Below are 16,908 nucleotides of genomic sequence, written 5' to 3'. Positions count from 1 at the left end.
ATTTCAAGTCCACTCTCTTCCATATCATTCAACAAACTCAGACAGCCCTTCAAGCCACCACAAATTCGAACACCAAGAAGCTTCTTCAAGCACATCTCAACTCTCTCCAACTGCACAAAATTCAGTCTCTTCAACATAATCAGGATGTCACTGCCATTAAAACTGAAATAGATCAAGTCAAGCAGGCTGTTTCTGAAAGATTGGATTCAAAGTTTTCCAACACAACCATGCTTGACATACAAAGACAACTCAGGAAAAATACTGATCTAACCATGAAGGTAGACTCCCTGGATACAAGACTCAAAGCACTGGAAGGATCTCTAACTGTCATCCATCTACATTAAGATTAACAGACTCAACTACTGCAGAAACTGGTTGCTGCACAACTCCCTACCTCTACTCAACTCGATGCTAACAAAAAGAGGGAGAAAGAAGATTCCATTGTCCCAGTTAGTCAAGAAGGGTCAACTAGTGAGGGGGAGCAAGTACTAAATATTCAAGTCAGCAAAGTAATTATGCCAGCAATTGCTTTCACAAAGCCACCAGTCTTGTATAGCATTGATCTAATCCAATTAGCAGCTGCTAAGTTGATGTCAAGTGAACATCTTAAACAAATTGATGTAATAGATGTTGAACAAGCAATAGATGCACAGTGGCAGAAGCTTGGTGAAAACATCAAGGAAAAATTTGGACAAAAGAGAAACCAGATAAGATATTTCATCACTCATCTCAAGTTAAACAAATCTCAATGAATGAAATGAGTTTGGACAAGATGGAAAAGGGCCAACCTTCATGCAAAAAGACTCCAAAAGCCAATTTGGTTTTGAAGCCCAAAAGAAATTATCTAAAGTCATTTGAAAAAAATCCCTTGTATCTCATGTTTGAAACTTGAAGGCTAGATGAAAAGAAGCTGTTGGCAAGGTCCATTGCATTCTTCAAAGATCCAACTGACTCAATACTAAAGAGAAGAATTGCCAAGATCTACAGGAATGGGAAAGAAATATGTGTGGTGGCTGGACACCCTTAGTTTGCAGAAGCCAAGAAGGAAGAAAAGGAGAGAATTAAAAAGGAAAAGAAGCAAGCTGCTTTTGATGCTAAAAAGCCCAAAAAAAAGAAAAAGCAAACTGTTATATTAGCCAAACTCCAAGCTGTGAAAACTGCAACTGAGATTTCTGAAAAGCAACCTGTGGCAACTGAGGGTCAAGAACAAAAAATGCACGAGGAACCTGAACATAAAAGGAAATTCAGATACAAGACTCTTCCCAAAAGATTGTTGGATTTTGATGATGACAAGATGGAAGATTACATTCCCAAACAGCTTACATCTACAACTCAGACATCCAAGCCCTCAGTGGTGCATGAGGAATTTAAGGTGGATCCTACAAAGAATTTTCATGGTGAGCCTATAGTTCCCAAGGATGAGCCAATATACTGGGAAAGTTTGCCTCTTCCTGAACTTAATTTGCCAATCTTCAACAAGCTAAAGAAGACAAAGACAAGACCAATCAAGAAAGTCAAGCCTGTGAAACTCAAAACCAAAACCTTAACCAAAACTCAATCAACTGTCAACAAGGGAGATCTTCTATATATCGGCAACATCAAGGAATTTTCAGATATAAATACCTACATTGATGAGCTAGAAGAAGTAAGAGCAACTAATGCTCATAGAAATCTCCCAGAAAGACTAGTGTTCAAATACAAGGCTGGGAAAGAGTTCACATGGCCCCTTCACGAAATTCTTCTAGAGAACTATTCTGTTCTAATAAAGATCTTCTCATCCTTCAAGAAAGATTTTGGATTCAATATAACTGCTAAGAGAATGATCTTAAAAGAATTAAGGAGTAGAAAAGTTTCAGATGCACTCCCAAAGACTCTTTCAATTCCCTTCACAGGAAACAGAGTGCACTTGAGGCCTTACTGTAATAACCCTAATTTTTGGAATTTTTGAAACATGGATGAATAGTAACTTTTGCTGATGATGCTGATTAAGGAAAATTATCAGACCACACTATATAGGAATACTGTTATGGAAATTCTAAGATCGTATTAGTATTCCATAAAGAAAATAAGTGTATGTAAAGGTCGTTAGAATTCGAATCCGGACACTCTGTAATCAAAGAGGTTAGTGGATGATGATGTCATCACACCAACAAGGAGAAGACATGTGTTAACAAGATAACACAAGCATGATGACATAAGTATGACAAGGTGTTTTGATTTGTTGGTTGATTTATAGCCAAGTAAAACTTACCATGGTAAAAATATAAAAGTAGCCAAGCTAAAAGAAAGATAAGCAACCAATATAAATCATAAAATACAAAAATTAGAAGTTGACTTTTGCTTCCAAGAACAAAAGCTCTCGGCCAAAACAATTTCAGCAACTTCAAACTGCCATATCTCCTTCAATACTCACTCAAATATTATGTTCTATAACTCGTTGGAAAGATATTGAAATGGCCTACAACTCTTGTTCACAAGTCGCGTCCAAATAAGCATGATAAGACCCTAATTTTTACAGTTCTTTCAATCGGACTTTTAGAAACTTCAAAACCTAACTTTGTGTTCTTGATTTCTTTGGAAAGATCAAGTTTGTAGGAGGTTAGATTAAGGCTCCCTAAGGCTTCCTAGCAACTTAACACCTACGAAGGAAGGTATAAACTTCAAACCCTAGCCTTTACTTTATTTGTTTATAAGTTTAATGGTTGATTTTGTGAAATGAGAAGCATGGATTGTGATTATTAGTAGTTTTGGTTTGATTTGGAAGTGTTTTGGTAATTGAAGCTTGATTATAGTTCATAGGCCTTGATTTTGGTTGTTTGAGTTGAAAAACTTGGAGGTTATGGACTGATGTGGTATGGTTTAGGTGAAGTTTTATTGTATTGATGGTTATGAGTTGGTTGGTGGTTAATTGGAGTGGTAATCGCGTAAATATAGCCGTTCGTAATGACCGTTTTCATTCAACTGTTTGTTTTAGTGTTCGGGACATAAATATAACTGAATAATCTGTAACTTTTCCATGTTTAGCTAGATCATGTCGTAAGCTTCGTTTTGGTATGTGGTTCGCTTGAATCCGATGTACGGTTTAAGAGAAACGACTGTTTTAAGCAACGGCGTTTCGCCAACGAACCATTACTCCTCGCCTTACTTTGAAACCTTGGTTAAAGTCCTTAAGTGACTAATTGGAGTATGAAACAATTATGTAAGGTTAATAGATCAGTTGGTAGAGTATTAACGAAAGCATCGCCTTAAAATTCGCAACGGTTAATTTTATAAAAATGGTGGAGATGTGAATCGCTATGCACAAAAGCGAACGTTAGGGTCCAATTGGTTAAAGTCTAGTTTCTTAAGCGACAATGATTTAATTCAAACTTATATATATATTATCTTGAGATAACTACATGACTGTTATTAGCAAATATTGCGATATATTGGATCATGTTGATATGGTATATATATATATGCATGTTATGAAATCTTGATATTCTATTATTAATTCAAATGCTTATAAACTGCATAATACCTATGCTAGAGATAAGCACTAGTCGCGTATACCCTTAGTATAAGGGACCCAAAGGTTAATATTTTTCTAAACCGGGAGTCGACGTTCCCGAGTATAATATATATATATATATATATATAGTTTTCTATAACTATTAATCGAATAAGGTATATTCGATAATTTTGAATAATAATCAAACTTATTTTCGATTATTCAAATAAAGATCGTACTTTCGTATAAGTATATCTTTGTTATTATTATTCGTTTCAAGTATGAGTTTTTAAAACTTTTACTTAATTTATTTTTATAAACATTATCCTTTATGGTAATATTATTTAAATAATAATATTCAGATATTTTCCAACATATTGGGCTGATTTATTTTATTAAATCAGCATTCCTCCAAACATTCTTAAAAATATTTTCGAGTCTTCAAAATGATTTTAAAAGTTAAAGCGGATCCCAAAACTCGTTTCAAATTTAAGATCTTTCTTTCGAAGGGGACTTGAATACTCGCTCAAAAATCTGAGAGATCCGGCTCTGTAGTGTATTTTATATTCGCGACGAGGTTGCTGTTTTGAGAAAACAATTTGATTACTTTCCCAACGTTCGGGAAGTAAGTCCATCTAATTGAGTCGACATAAGCGACAGGCCGGGGTACGGTCTATGAAGGTGTAAGAGGCTGGGTGACAGTCCATCCACGCGTGAGTGGCCGTGTAACGGTCTAGCGCGAGGTCCTAATACGGCCAGGGTGATGAGCGGCGAGGAATTCATACATCTATAGTAGAAAAGGTTACTTATTGGTATCTTTGCCTGATCAGCAAGATATCGGGTTTATGCCAAAAATTCTCTTCGTTCCAAATTCATTGGGTATTATAACTCTGTTTATACTTTTCATAACAGAGGGTTTCAAGGAATGTATGAGATATATATATATAGGTGTATATATATATCGGGAATTAATGAAGTATCTAGTAACTTCATTTTTTTAAATGATAATTCAAAAATTGAATCTATTCAAGTCTTATCTCGTAGTCTCATCTATGTGATGAACTTTTGAAACTGATTATACCTTGAACGGTGGTAGTTCAAGTATTATTCGGAAAAGATATAAGTATATTGGAGTATCTTATAATTTCATCTTTGCGACTTGGTCGCGTTAAGATATCAAAATTGGTTCATTTTTGCTTGACCAAGACTTTCATGAGTACTATGAGAATACTCATATATTGTAAAGTATTATACATATTATTTCGGTGGGTTTGTTGCTCACCCTTGCTTTATTCTTTCATCACACAATAACAGATAGTCAAGATGAACAGGACTAAGCTCCCAGTTCGTGAGTGGATAGGAAACGTTTCGCATTTTCCTGTAGGTGTTGATGTCGCTGTAGCTGAGGTAATAAGCTAGGCTTTCAACTTTTGATGTACCAGACTTATGTATATGTACAAATTGTAGTAATGGCAAAGATTATGTAAATCTATTCAGAAACCCTTTTGAGATGTAATGACTTATAATTATGGAATAAAATGACTTGTGTTATTTTTGGTATTCATCTCTGAGACTATAACTTGTGGTGTGTGTGTATATTGTGGGGTCACAGTATGCAGTAGTTATTTGTTTATTAAGATTGAGTATTATTAAGGGAAATGGAACTCGTGATAACCCGGATCCCCGACCCCGGATTTGGGGGTGTTACAGAAATGGTATTAGAGCCCATAGTTATAAACCTCAGAGATTATGTGACGTTAAAATAATAAGTTCACTAAGATAATAAGAACTCTTGCCAAGTTCATAGTCAGACTACCTAATGTAGTACTGACAGTTGAAACCCTTACGGGAAACCTTATGAATATCGTGATAAAAGCGTAGTTCGTTATCGTATATGGTAGTGGGACTCTAAACTCTGAAGTTCAAGAGCAATAATACGATGATGTTTTATTATATATTGGGGATCAGATTGTGGATCTAATGGAGCACCCTAACAAGGGACCAGATGATGTTCATATTAAGGATGTAGCAATTAAGGATGTTATCCCAAAAAGGGTTGTTGTTGAGACGGATCCCGTAGAGGATCCTGACAAGAATGAAGAAAGGACCGCGGAGGAATTGATGACCGTGGTTAGGGCGACTAACAGAGGTAGGATAGGCCGGTCATTACCGTAGGTTCATTCAAGTTTGCAAAGATAGCAGCCCGTTTAACGCGGCTTACTCGTAAGACTGAGAAGTTCAAATGGATAGAGAAATGCGAGAACAATTTTCAAGAACTGAAGCAAAGATTGGTGACGACCCCTATGTTGGCGTTGCTGGATGGAAAAGGAGATTTTGTGATTTGTAGTGACTTTTCACATAAGTAATTAGGGTGCTTCTTATACAACACAACAAGGTAATCGCGTACGCGTTAAGATAATTAAGGGAATATAAAATTTGATATCCCCACCTATGAGCTTGGGCTCGTGGAAATAGTTTTGCCCTAAAGATTGGAGGCACTACTTATATGGAGAGAAGTGCGAGATTTACACAAGCCATAAGTGCTCTAGTACATTTTCACGCAGAAAGAGCTCAACATGCGGCAGAGGAGGGGGTTAGAGCTAATCAAGGATTACGATTATGAGATTCTTTATCATCCAGGGAAAGCCAAAATTGTGGCTAATGCCCTCACTAGAAAGGAGAGACTCAAGATGATAATGTCTTTGGGAGAGTTGATAAGAGATTTTGAGAAAATGGAAATAGAATTGAACGCAACCGGAGCTGGTACCGAAAGCTGTTTGAGATCGGAATGCAGCCTGAATTATTAGAAAAGGACAAATTGTGCCAGGAAAAAGTGATGAATGAAGGCAGAGAGCCAATGACTGGAGAAGAGATTAATACCGAGAAAGATGATAAGGGAATAATGGGGTATTCCGACAGAAATTGGATTTCAATGTTCAAGAGCTTAAAGATAAGATCTTAGATGAAAGCCCTGGTTTGAGGAATAAGATTTAGGGCAAACCTTGAATATGATAGTCAGGGAGGTCGCCATCAAAAAGAAGGAACCCATAATATAATAAAGTGGAAATCAAGGATTTTAACGTATAAGATAACCCTGATTATAGGGAGTACGAGGAAACATTTTATACTGAGAAAACAGAAGTCGGGCAAGGTAGGGAGAACCAGGACGGTACTCCTATAGGGCAATTCATGGACCTGCCTAAACAAAACTTATACTATTACCCCCAACCACCACCCTGAGGAAATAATGTGGTGTGAAATTCTTTCAGGACCTTTAAGTCGCTAAGCTCTCAGAGTTCCAAGGAACAAGCTGACCTAGCCGAGGCAAAAGCCTGGCAAATAGAGGAATGATTTTATATTCTAAATGATTAATGAAGCGCAAAAGACTGTTTTTGTCACTTACCTTCCTAAGAGAGAGGCCACTCGCTGGTGAAAGGCCAAGAAAGACACGGGGCCAGAGGTTATAATAAACCGATTAAAGTTCAGTCAATTATTTTCGGGAAAGTACTTCCCAAGGTTATAGAGATAGTGTAAAACCTTTAGAACCAGAACAAAGGCGGACGAGTATGATGAATTATGAATCTAAGTTGTAAAAGTTGGCAAGATTCGTCCTGAGGACACGAATTCCAGAACGACGTGATGTTTGAAGTCAATGATTAGTGGGTTCATGAAATGATTATAATAGAAAGGAAAATAAAAAGAAACTGAAGTGGAAAGGAATATAAAGGCAATAGAGTTTGAGGAATGATAAGGGAGTTGGGTATGAGGAAACCCTAAAGACTCGTAGTAATAGAAATAGAAAATTATGTGATCATCAGGATGAGGGTGATTCACCATGAGTTAAAGTTAATGGTTGAAGGCATAAATGATATATATATATATTATCCCTTTTAAGTTGGGAGTATTCGATGAAACTTCGAGATAGATCGATGGATTAATAAGGGAACACGGATGGACTGAGGAGACAGGAAAGCAAGAAATTAAGAAATGGGATGAGGGAAGTGACCTTCAAGAATGTGAAGTGTATGTAAGACTGGTGGCTTGATACCCAGAAAGGGAGACGCTAGGTATAAAAGATATCTCATCATTGAGATGACTGTTGAGATAAACTACAGAAGTAAATGAGGATTTAGTAAAAAGAAGTTCACGTTGAACACGACCAATATCTTCCAGAACATCCATGTTATCATTACCAAATCAGGAAAGAAAAGCGGATAACCATTGTTATCTTTTAAAGGCCATATGGGTTGACCTCAGTTTGAATAAGGATGCTATTGTGGAATTAGGTATAGACTATCGAGGTGGGAATGATTGAATAAGATACCCTTATTAGGGATATATGACTTAATTTATCCATGGAAGGATGCAAGTACCTTTTAAGGGTAGAATTAAGGATAAAACCTCGATAACTTGAGATGAACCATAGAGGAATGCATAAAGGTTGGCATTTCACCCTTAATAGGGATATTATGAGTTTGGGTAATACGGAATGAAGGATTAAGGCAACAACAACCTTTAAGGATCAGTGGATAAGTTTTTCATAAGTACATAGACAATGGTTCTAGTATTAGTAAATGGTATTTCGATATTCCCTGTATCTAGGGAATACAGGAGGAATGATTCAAGGATAACCTTAGAGGCTTTACAAGGAGAAAGGTAATATTCAAAGTTCTGTAGAATAGAAATATTGATAAAGGAAATATGGCGTAATTATAATAATGCCAGGTGGGCACGTGTTGAACCATAAGAAACTATAGATCGACCTAATGAAGGTCGAGATTGGTGAAAACGAGAAGGACCCAAGGTAAGAGACGCCCTAAGTATGATCGAGAGTCAGTCGTGACAATGTTAGCCTCTAAAGACCGAGGCAATAACTTATGGAAAAATGGTGATTTTTTTCTCTCTCACCAAAGCGTAAGGAAGAGCATTTTCATACAAGCAGTGATTGGAAATGAGGTAGAAAATTTAGTTGAAGATCATTTAAAGGACATTGATTATAAGGAACTATTAATATCAGGAAAGGCCAATGATGTGGTCGACACTCTAAGTGTAAGAGAGCAATTATAGGCACTCGTGCTAGAGGAATACAGTGATGATGGTTAAAACCGTGAAGGTTGTATTATGGTTTGAAAGATTGACATTCCTTTTGATGATTGTGCGATACTCAACCGTAATAGTAGTTTGGTAAAAATTTAATTCATGTAATCGCCGTGAGCGAGCTATCTATCTTAGAAGGTCCTATCTTGAGATAATCCAGGACCATATTATGAAAGGACTAAATGAACCTTTGAGCTTCATGTTTCCTAATAAAGACATATGGTTGATAATGGTATTAATCTGCTATCGTTGCTTTCATTGAAACTCTTCTGCAATTTTATCTGCTTCATGTCATGTATGTACGTCAGGATCAAGATTGTTCTTCATGAATCGTGAATGGTGATTATGTTACCTTCTTAGAAGAATTTGATACGACAAGTATGGACTCCGTATGATTAGCTATTAAGATTCCAAGAAAAACGAATGACTACAGTAGGTCAGCGGTGGACCATAGTAATGCAGCAATGATTTTGCGAGTAATGAGCCGATTACAACCGTGAGAGTTGTATTGGAATGGATGTTAAGATTGAGTACAACTAATCGGGTCATGGTGATGAATAAGTTATTAATGATAGACCAACTAAGACGAACATTTATCTATGATATATTTATTCCTTATTATCGATAAAGAGTAGTATTACTATAGGAAGAAGGTTGCGGTATAGAAATGGATTCTAGTAACGATAAGTTTTAGAATGAAATCCCAGATTCAATTTTCGCTGTCGAGGGAGTTTCAAGGGTGATTGTGTATAAGCTCGAGCAAGAGCATGGGTCCATAGAATGATGGACGGAATAGCAAAAATATTTAGGCATGTGAAATGCGATGCTATCATACTTAATGTTGATATATATACATATATGTTTTGTTCTCCTCTTACAAACCCCTATAGTTCAGAGGTAGATGCCAGGCCATATTTTGTGGCAGTATTTTTTTATATAATGCTCTTAAATTTGTTCTTTTCTCTCCTTTTCATTTTGTATAAGCTGAGAAGAACAACCCTTCTAGAAGGGGAGGTATTGCCGAAGTGTGTGATAGAAGCCTAGTAGGATACCACATGTTGTTTAATTGCTTGTCAAGTACTAGAGGCTGGCCACCTTCTATACTAACTATACGATATAACAAGTGTTCATGATCATAGTGATCTCTCAATAAATTCTTTTACTTCTATATGATTGATCAAGCTTCCAAAGATAGAAGCAGCTAGAAAAGGAGTACTCTAAGTGCGTTGTATCCGAATTCGAAACGTGTTCCTGGTACTAAGGTCGACGAAATTAATAGAAGGTTATAGAACGCTAGAGAGTAACAGTATAGCCAGAATGATATTATGAAGGGAAGATAGTAACGCTTACCGACTGGAAAAGAGTGGGTATTGAGAAGCAAAAGCTATAGTGCTAGAAGCTATGATGAGAGTCTGTGCAATAGACTTTGAAAGAAATTTAAAATGATCACTTAACGCAGATTGAGTTTTCTTACGACAATAGATTGTATGTCAGTATCGAGATGTCGCCTTATGAGATCCTTGAGGGAAGACAATGTCGATCTCCCTTATGTTAGGATGAAGTTGGAGAGCGCAAGATGCTCGGACCCGAAGCGGTCCAAAGGACAAAAGATATAGTGGATCTAATCAGAGGACGACTGGTAGAAATCCCGGGATGGATGGAAGAAGTATGCTGATTTAACTCGAAAGGACCAAGAGTATGAAATAGGGGACCTAGTGTTGTTAAAGGTATCCCCTTGGAAACCCTTGGAAAGGATTGATGAGGTTCAGAAAGAAAGGAAAGCTAAGTCCACAATTTGTCGGACCCTTGGATATATTAAGACATATTAAGAAGTTAGCATATGAGCTAGACTTACCCCGAACCTGTAGCAAGTTCATAATGTGGTCCACATATCAATGTTAAGGAAGTATAATCCGAATGTCAGACATATAGGGGAATACGAGCGCATAGACATGCAACCAGGCTTGACCTATATGGAGCAACCAGTGAGGGTTATGAATCAAAAAAAAAGAACAAGTGCTTAGGAACATGGTTATCAAACTAGTTAGAGTTTGGTGGTAGAACCACAATGTGGGAAAATTGACTTGAGAATTAGAAAGTGCAATGCTAGAAAAGTATCCCCAACTGCTTTCTATCTGATTCTGGGACGGAATCCTTTTAAGGAGGGGAGACTGTAATAACCCCAATTTTTGGAATTTTTGAAACACAGATGAATAGTAACTTTTGCTGATGATGCTGATTAAGGAAAATTATCAGGCCACACTATATAGGAATACTGTTATGGAAATTCTAAGATCGTATTAGTATTGCATAAAGTAAATGAGTGTATGTAAAGGTCGTTAGAATTCAAATCCGGACACTTTGATTTTTCCCGAAAATCAACCAGATACCAAAAGAATTGATTATAAGGTAATATGATTAAATGGATTTAAATTCAAGGATTATAAGAGAGGATCATAAAAGAAATATAAAATATTGAGAAAGGTTTAGGGGAACCCAAGTAATAAGATCCCGGATATGATCCCTCAAACGACAAACGAGAACGAAAGTTAAACGAACCGTATAACAGATAAGCGGTCATTAGCCAAGTAATTAAGGGTTAATCAAAAAGGTTAGTGGATGATGATGTCATCACACCAACAAGGAGAAGACATATGTTAACAAGATGACACAAGCATGACAAGGAGTTTTGATTTGTTGGTTGATTTATAGCCAAGTAAAATTTACCATGGTAAAAATCTAAAAGTAGCCAAGCTAAAAGAAAGAGAAGCAACCAACATAAATCATAAAATACAAAAATTAGAAGTTGACTTTTGCTTCCAAGAACAAAAGCTCTCGGTCAAAATAATACCAGCAACTTCAAACTACCATATCTCCTTCAATACTCACTCAAATATTGTGTTCTATAGCTCGTTGGAAAGGTATTGAGATGGCCTACAATTCTTTTTCACAAGTTTTGTCCAAATAATCATGGTAAGACCCTCATATTTACAGTTCTTTCAATTTGACTTTTATTAACTTCAAAACCTAACTTTGTGTTCTTGATTTCTTTGGAAAGATCAAGCTTGTAGGAGGTTAGATTAAGGCTCCCTAAGGCTTCCTAGCAACTTAACACCTACCAAGGAAGGTATAAACTTCAATCCCTAGCCTTTACTTTATTTGTTAATAAGTTTAATGGTTGGTTTTGTGAAATGAGAAGCATGGATTGTGATTATTAGTAGTTTGGTTTGATTTGGAAGTGTTTTGGTAATCGAAGCTTGATTATAGTTCATAGGTCTTGATTGTGGTTGTTTGAGTTGAAAAACTTGGAGGTTATGGACTGATGTGGTATGGTTTAGGTGAAGTTTTGTTGTATTGATGGTTATGAGTTGGTTGGTGGTTAATTGGAGTGGTATGAACATGGGTAATTGCGTAAACATAGCCGTCGTAATGCCCGTTTTCATTCAACTATTTGTTTTAGTGTTCAGGACAGAAATACAACTGACTAATCTGTAAATTTTCCATGTTTATCTAGATCGTGTCGTAAACTTTGTTTTGGTCTGTGGTTCGCTTGAATCCGATGTACGGTTTAGGAGAAACGACCGTTTTAAGTAACGGCGTTTCGCGAATGAACCATTACCCCTCGCCTTTCTTTGAAACCTTGGTTAAGGTCCTTAAGTGACTAATTGGATTATGAAACAATTATGTAAGGTTAATGGGTCAGTTGGTAGAGTATTTCCGAAAGCGTCGCCGTAAAATTCGTAACGGTTAATTTTATAAAAATGGTGGAGCCGAGGTTACTCGAGCGACTTATGTGAATCGTTAAGCGCAAAAGCGAACGTTAGGGTCCAATTGGTTAAAGTCTAGTTTCTTAAGAGACCGTGGTTTAATTAAAACTTATATATTGTTTATAGGTTATCAGACTCACCCTAGGCCTTTTACCACCCCCAGTCGCTCAGGCAAGTTTTCTACCCGTTATACTGTTGTTGTGATATAAATATATTGATGCATTATCTTGAGATAAGTGCATGACTGTTATTAGAAAATCTTGCAATATATTGGAGTATGTTGATATGGTATATATATATATATGCATGTTGTGAAATCTTGATATTCTATTATCAATTCAAATGCTTATAAATTGCATAATACCAATGCTAGAGATAAGCAGTAGTCGCGTATACCCTTCGTATAGGGGACCTAAAGGTGAACATTTTTCTAAATCGGGAGTCGATGTTCCCGAGTATAATATATATATATATATAATTATATATTTATATATCTATATATATATATAGTTTTCTATAACTATTAATCGAATTAGGTATATTCGATAATTTTGAATAATAATAAAACTTATTTTCGATTATTCAAATAAAGATCGTACTTTCGTATAAATATATCTTTGTTATTATTATTCGTTTCAAGTATGAGTTTTTAAAACTTCTACTTAATTTATTTTTATAAAGATTATCATTTATGGGAATATTATTTAAATAATAATATTCAGATATTTTCCAACATATTGGGACTGATTTATTTTATTAAATCATCATTACTCCAAACATTCTTAAAAATGTATTCGAGTCTTTAAAATGATTTTAAAAGTTAGAGCGGATCCCAAAACTCATTTTCAAATTTAAGATCTTTCTTTCGAATGGTACTTGAATACTCACTCAAAAATCTGAGGGATCCGGCTCTGTGGTGTATTTTATATTCGCAACGAGTTTTCTGTTTTGAGAAAACAATTTGATTACTTTCCCAACGTTCGGGAAGTAAGTCCATCTAATTGAGTCGGTATAAGCGACATGCCGGGGTACGGTCTATGAAGGTTTAAGAAGTTGGGTGACAGTCCATCCACGAGTGAGTGGCCGGGTAAAGGTCTAGCTCGAGGTCCTAATGCGGCCAGGGTGATGACCTGCGAGGAATTCATCCATTTACAGTAGAAAAGGTTACTTATTGGTATCTTTTCCTCATCAGCAAGATATCGGGTTTATGCCAAAAATTCTCTTTGTTCCAAATTCATTGGGTATTATAACTCTGTTTATACTTTTCATAACAGAGGGTTTTAAGGAATGTATGAGATATATATAGGTGTATATATATATCGGGAATTAATGAAGTATCTAGTAACTTCATTTCTTTAAATGATATTTCAAAGATTGAATATATTCAAGTCTTATTTCGTAGTCTCATCTATGTGATGAACTTTTAAAACTGATTATACCTTGAACGGTGGTAGTTCAAGTAGTATTCAGAAAAGATATAAGTATATTGGAGTATCTTGTAACTTCATCTTTTTAACTTATATCTAGTAAATGATTATCTTATGCATGACAAATATTTTCAGAAAAATGTTGAGACAAGGTTAGATATACGAGATCACCTTGCAACAATATTTTTATACAGTTATAGACTAGAACTCTGTGTATATTATGCATGGAAGAGGATTTCAAATATTTTGAAAAGTATATATACATATATACTGATTATTTTATGACTTGGTCGTGTTAAGATATCAAACTTGGTTCATTTTTGCTTGACCAAGACTTTCATGAGTACTATGAGAATGCTCATATATTATAAAGTATTATACATATTATTTCGGTGGGCTTGTTGCTCACCCTTGCTTTCTTCTTTCATCACACAACATGATACGTGGCATTTTATACCACTTAGAATGTCTTATAATGGCTTGAATTGATGTCTTGAATTTAAGTATTTTGTGTATTTGATGCATTTTTCTAGTATTTATGCATTTCAGGGTATTACTTGCATTTGTGGAGAGATTTCGTTAATAATAAGCCTTAGTGTATGCTTGGCATTGCAAGTGGGAAGTTCAGAACAGAATGCAGCAAAGAACGGGAGCAAAAACAGAGTATTTTCCCGAAGGGGTCTGAGCGCCCGCTCAGCTCTGCTGAGCGACCGCTCAGGAAGCTGAGTGCCCGCTCAGGATTGCTGAGCGGCCGCTCAAGGGCATAAAAAAAGATACTGATTTTTAGACTCCTAATTCTGTTGAGCTTCCAACTTCTGAGATAGCTGGGTTTTGTGGGACTCCTATATAAGTAGTTTTCAGAGACGTTTCACGTGGTGTTGAATCGTAGTATCAATCGAGGACCAAGGAGATAAGGAAGAAGACCGTTTGAGCACATCGCAATGAAGAGGAAGCATAGTTCTTGTGATTCTTTATTTCGTTGTAACAGTGGATGCTAGTTTTCTTTACTTTGAACCTATTTACTCTTGTGACGTACTCTGGTTTAATATAAGTAGTTTATTTAGTTATTATCGTGTATTATTATCATGTTTTCATATGAACTCATGGTGACGATGAGTTCTATCATGGGCTAATCGTGATCATGGGGTCGTAACGGATTTGCTATGGAATTCTTTAGTTAGTTGTTTAATACCTTAGTGTGTGATGATTGTATGATATCTAGTATTGGTTGTGCTTATTCGTCTTATGTGCGTCGCGAACATATAGGATATGGTGTTAATCTCTTGTGAAGCGACAATGGATCCTGAGATTTAGAACTTGCCATGCTAGCATAGGATCATGTATGTGTATGCATGATTAGTGGGTAACTCTAACCGTTTTACTTGCCCTGTGTAATTATAAGGAATAACTTGTGCTTAAATCATTATGTTGTCAAATTCTGTAGACATATAGGGTCTCAACATAATTGATGCATATTCAACTTCTATCTTAATTGTGGATGCTTGGTGGAATGGTATTAGTACAATGAAAGTTGGCTTTTATCAGTTTCGTGTTGTTCGATTAATATCATCACCGTTACATGCTAAGGGTAATAACAATAGCTATTGAAGGAAGTAGTAATGAATTTGTGATCTCATGTGTGTTTAATATTATTAATTCAAGTGTCAATTAAGTGCTTAATTCTCGTAGTTAATTCTAGTTAATAATTAGTTAATCAAAATCTAAGTGTTATTGTCTTGACATTGAGAAGTAATTATACATTGGTGAGTGAGTGTTAATTGAACATAATTAGTCTGAGTCTCTGTGGGAACGAACTAGAAAGTATTCTATATTACTTGCGAACGTGTATACTTGTGTGTATTATTAGCACCTGTTTTTGCCCTAACAAGTTTTTGGCGCCGCTGCCGAGGACTCGGCGTATTTGTTTAGTTTATGTACTTACCATCAGTGGTCATTAGGACTCATTGATTAAGATTTGTTACTTATTGTTTCCGGTTGTATTTCAGGTACTTTAGCGAGCGTTTATACAAACACGTTCTCGTACTCGCAAGAGGACTTTAGATACGGCTGAGGAGACAGACGAAGTTCTTGGTATTCCAGAGAAGATAGATTTTGAAGATTCGGATACAGAGAGTGAGCAGAAAGAACTAGTAATCACGGGTGATCGTATAGTTCCGGCACATCCAGCTCTTATGGACTTTTCTCGGCCTAAAATTGATGACATTCAGTCAAGCATCCTTCATCCGGCTATTCAGGCTAACACTTTTGAAATCAAGTCGGGCACTATTCAGATGGTGCTGAATTCTGTTTCTTTCGGAGGTGCTGCTATTGAAGATCCCAACATGCACATCAGGAATTTTGTCGTGATCTGTAGTACTTTCAAATATAATGGTGTGACTGATGAGGCTATCAAGCTGAGGCTTTTCCCATTCTCTCTGAGGGATAAAGCTAAGGACTGGTTACATTCTGAACCAGCTGGGTCCATCACTACTTGGCAAGATCTTGCACAAAAGTTTCTGGTAAAGTTCTATCCAATGGTGAAAACTGCGGCTATGAGGAGTGCTCTTACTCAGTTTGCGCAGCAACCTATAGAATCTATGTGCGAAGCTTGGGATCGCTACAAGGAGATGTTGAGAAAGTGTCCACATCATGGTATGCCTGATTGGATGGTGATCACTGGTTTCTATAATGGTTTGGGGGCCCAATCTCGGCCCATGCTCGATGCAGCAGCTAGAGGCGCCTTGTGGGCCAAAAGCTATACTGAGCCTTATAATCTTATTGAGACTATGGATGCAAATTAGCATCAAAACCCAACTCAAAGGATGATGCGTGTGAAGGTAGCAGGTATTATGGAAGTTGATGTAGCTACAGTTATTGCAACGCAGCTCCAAGCGCTGTCTTTGAAGGTCGATTCTCTAGCCACCTATGGAGTCAATCAGATAGCTATGGTATGTGAGCTTTGTGTAGGTTCTCATGCTACGGATCAGTGTTCCCTTGGTAATGAATCTGTTCAGTATGTGAACAATTATCAGTGACCGCAGCAGCCTGTGCCAGCTACTTATCATCCTAACAACAGATCTCATCCAAATTTCAGCTGGAGTAATAAATAGAATGCTATTCAGTAACC

At 36.5% G+C, this 16,908-nt stretch overlaps 1 non-coding gene across 1 annotated transcript; it reads right to left on the bottom strand.

The window, feature by feature from the left end:
- Window positions 1-16,330: 16,330 nt before the first annotated feature.
- LOC141680391 (small nucleolar RNA R71) lies at window positions 16,331-16,437 on the bottom strand. Its single transcript, XR_012558324.1, has one exon. It is a non-coding gene; the product is annotated as a small nucleolar RNA R71 (small nucleolar RNA).
- Between the last annotated feature and the right edge of the window lie 471 nt (window positions 16,438-16,908).

This window comes from Apium graveolens, chromosome 1 (genome assembly GCF_009905375.1).
Source record: "Apium graveolens cultivar Ventura chromosome 1, ASM990537v1, whole genome shotgun sequence".
NCBI lineage: Eukaryota > Viridiplantae > Streptophyta > Magnoliopsida > Apiales > Apiaceae > Apium > Apium graveolens.
Note: the sequence above shows the minus strand (reverse complement) of the source record. Positions and strands in the feature narration are given on the sequence as shown.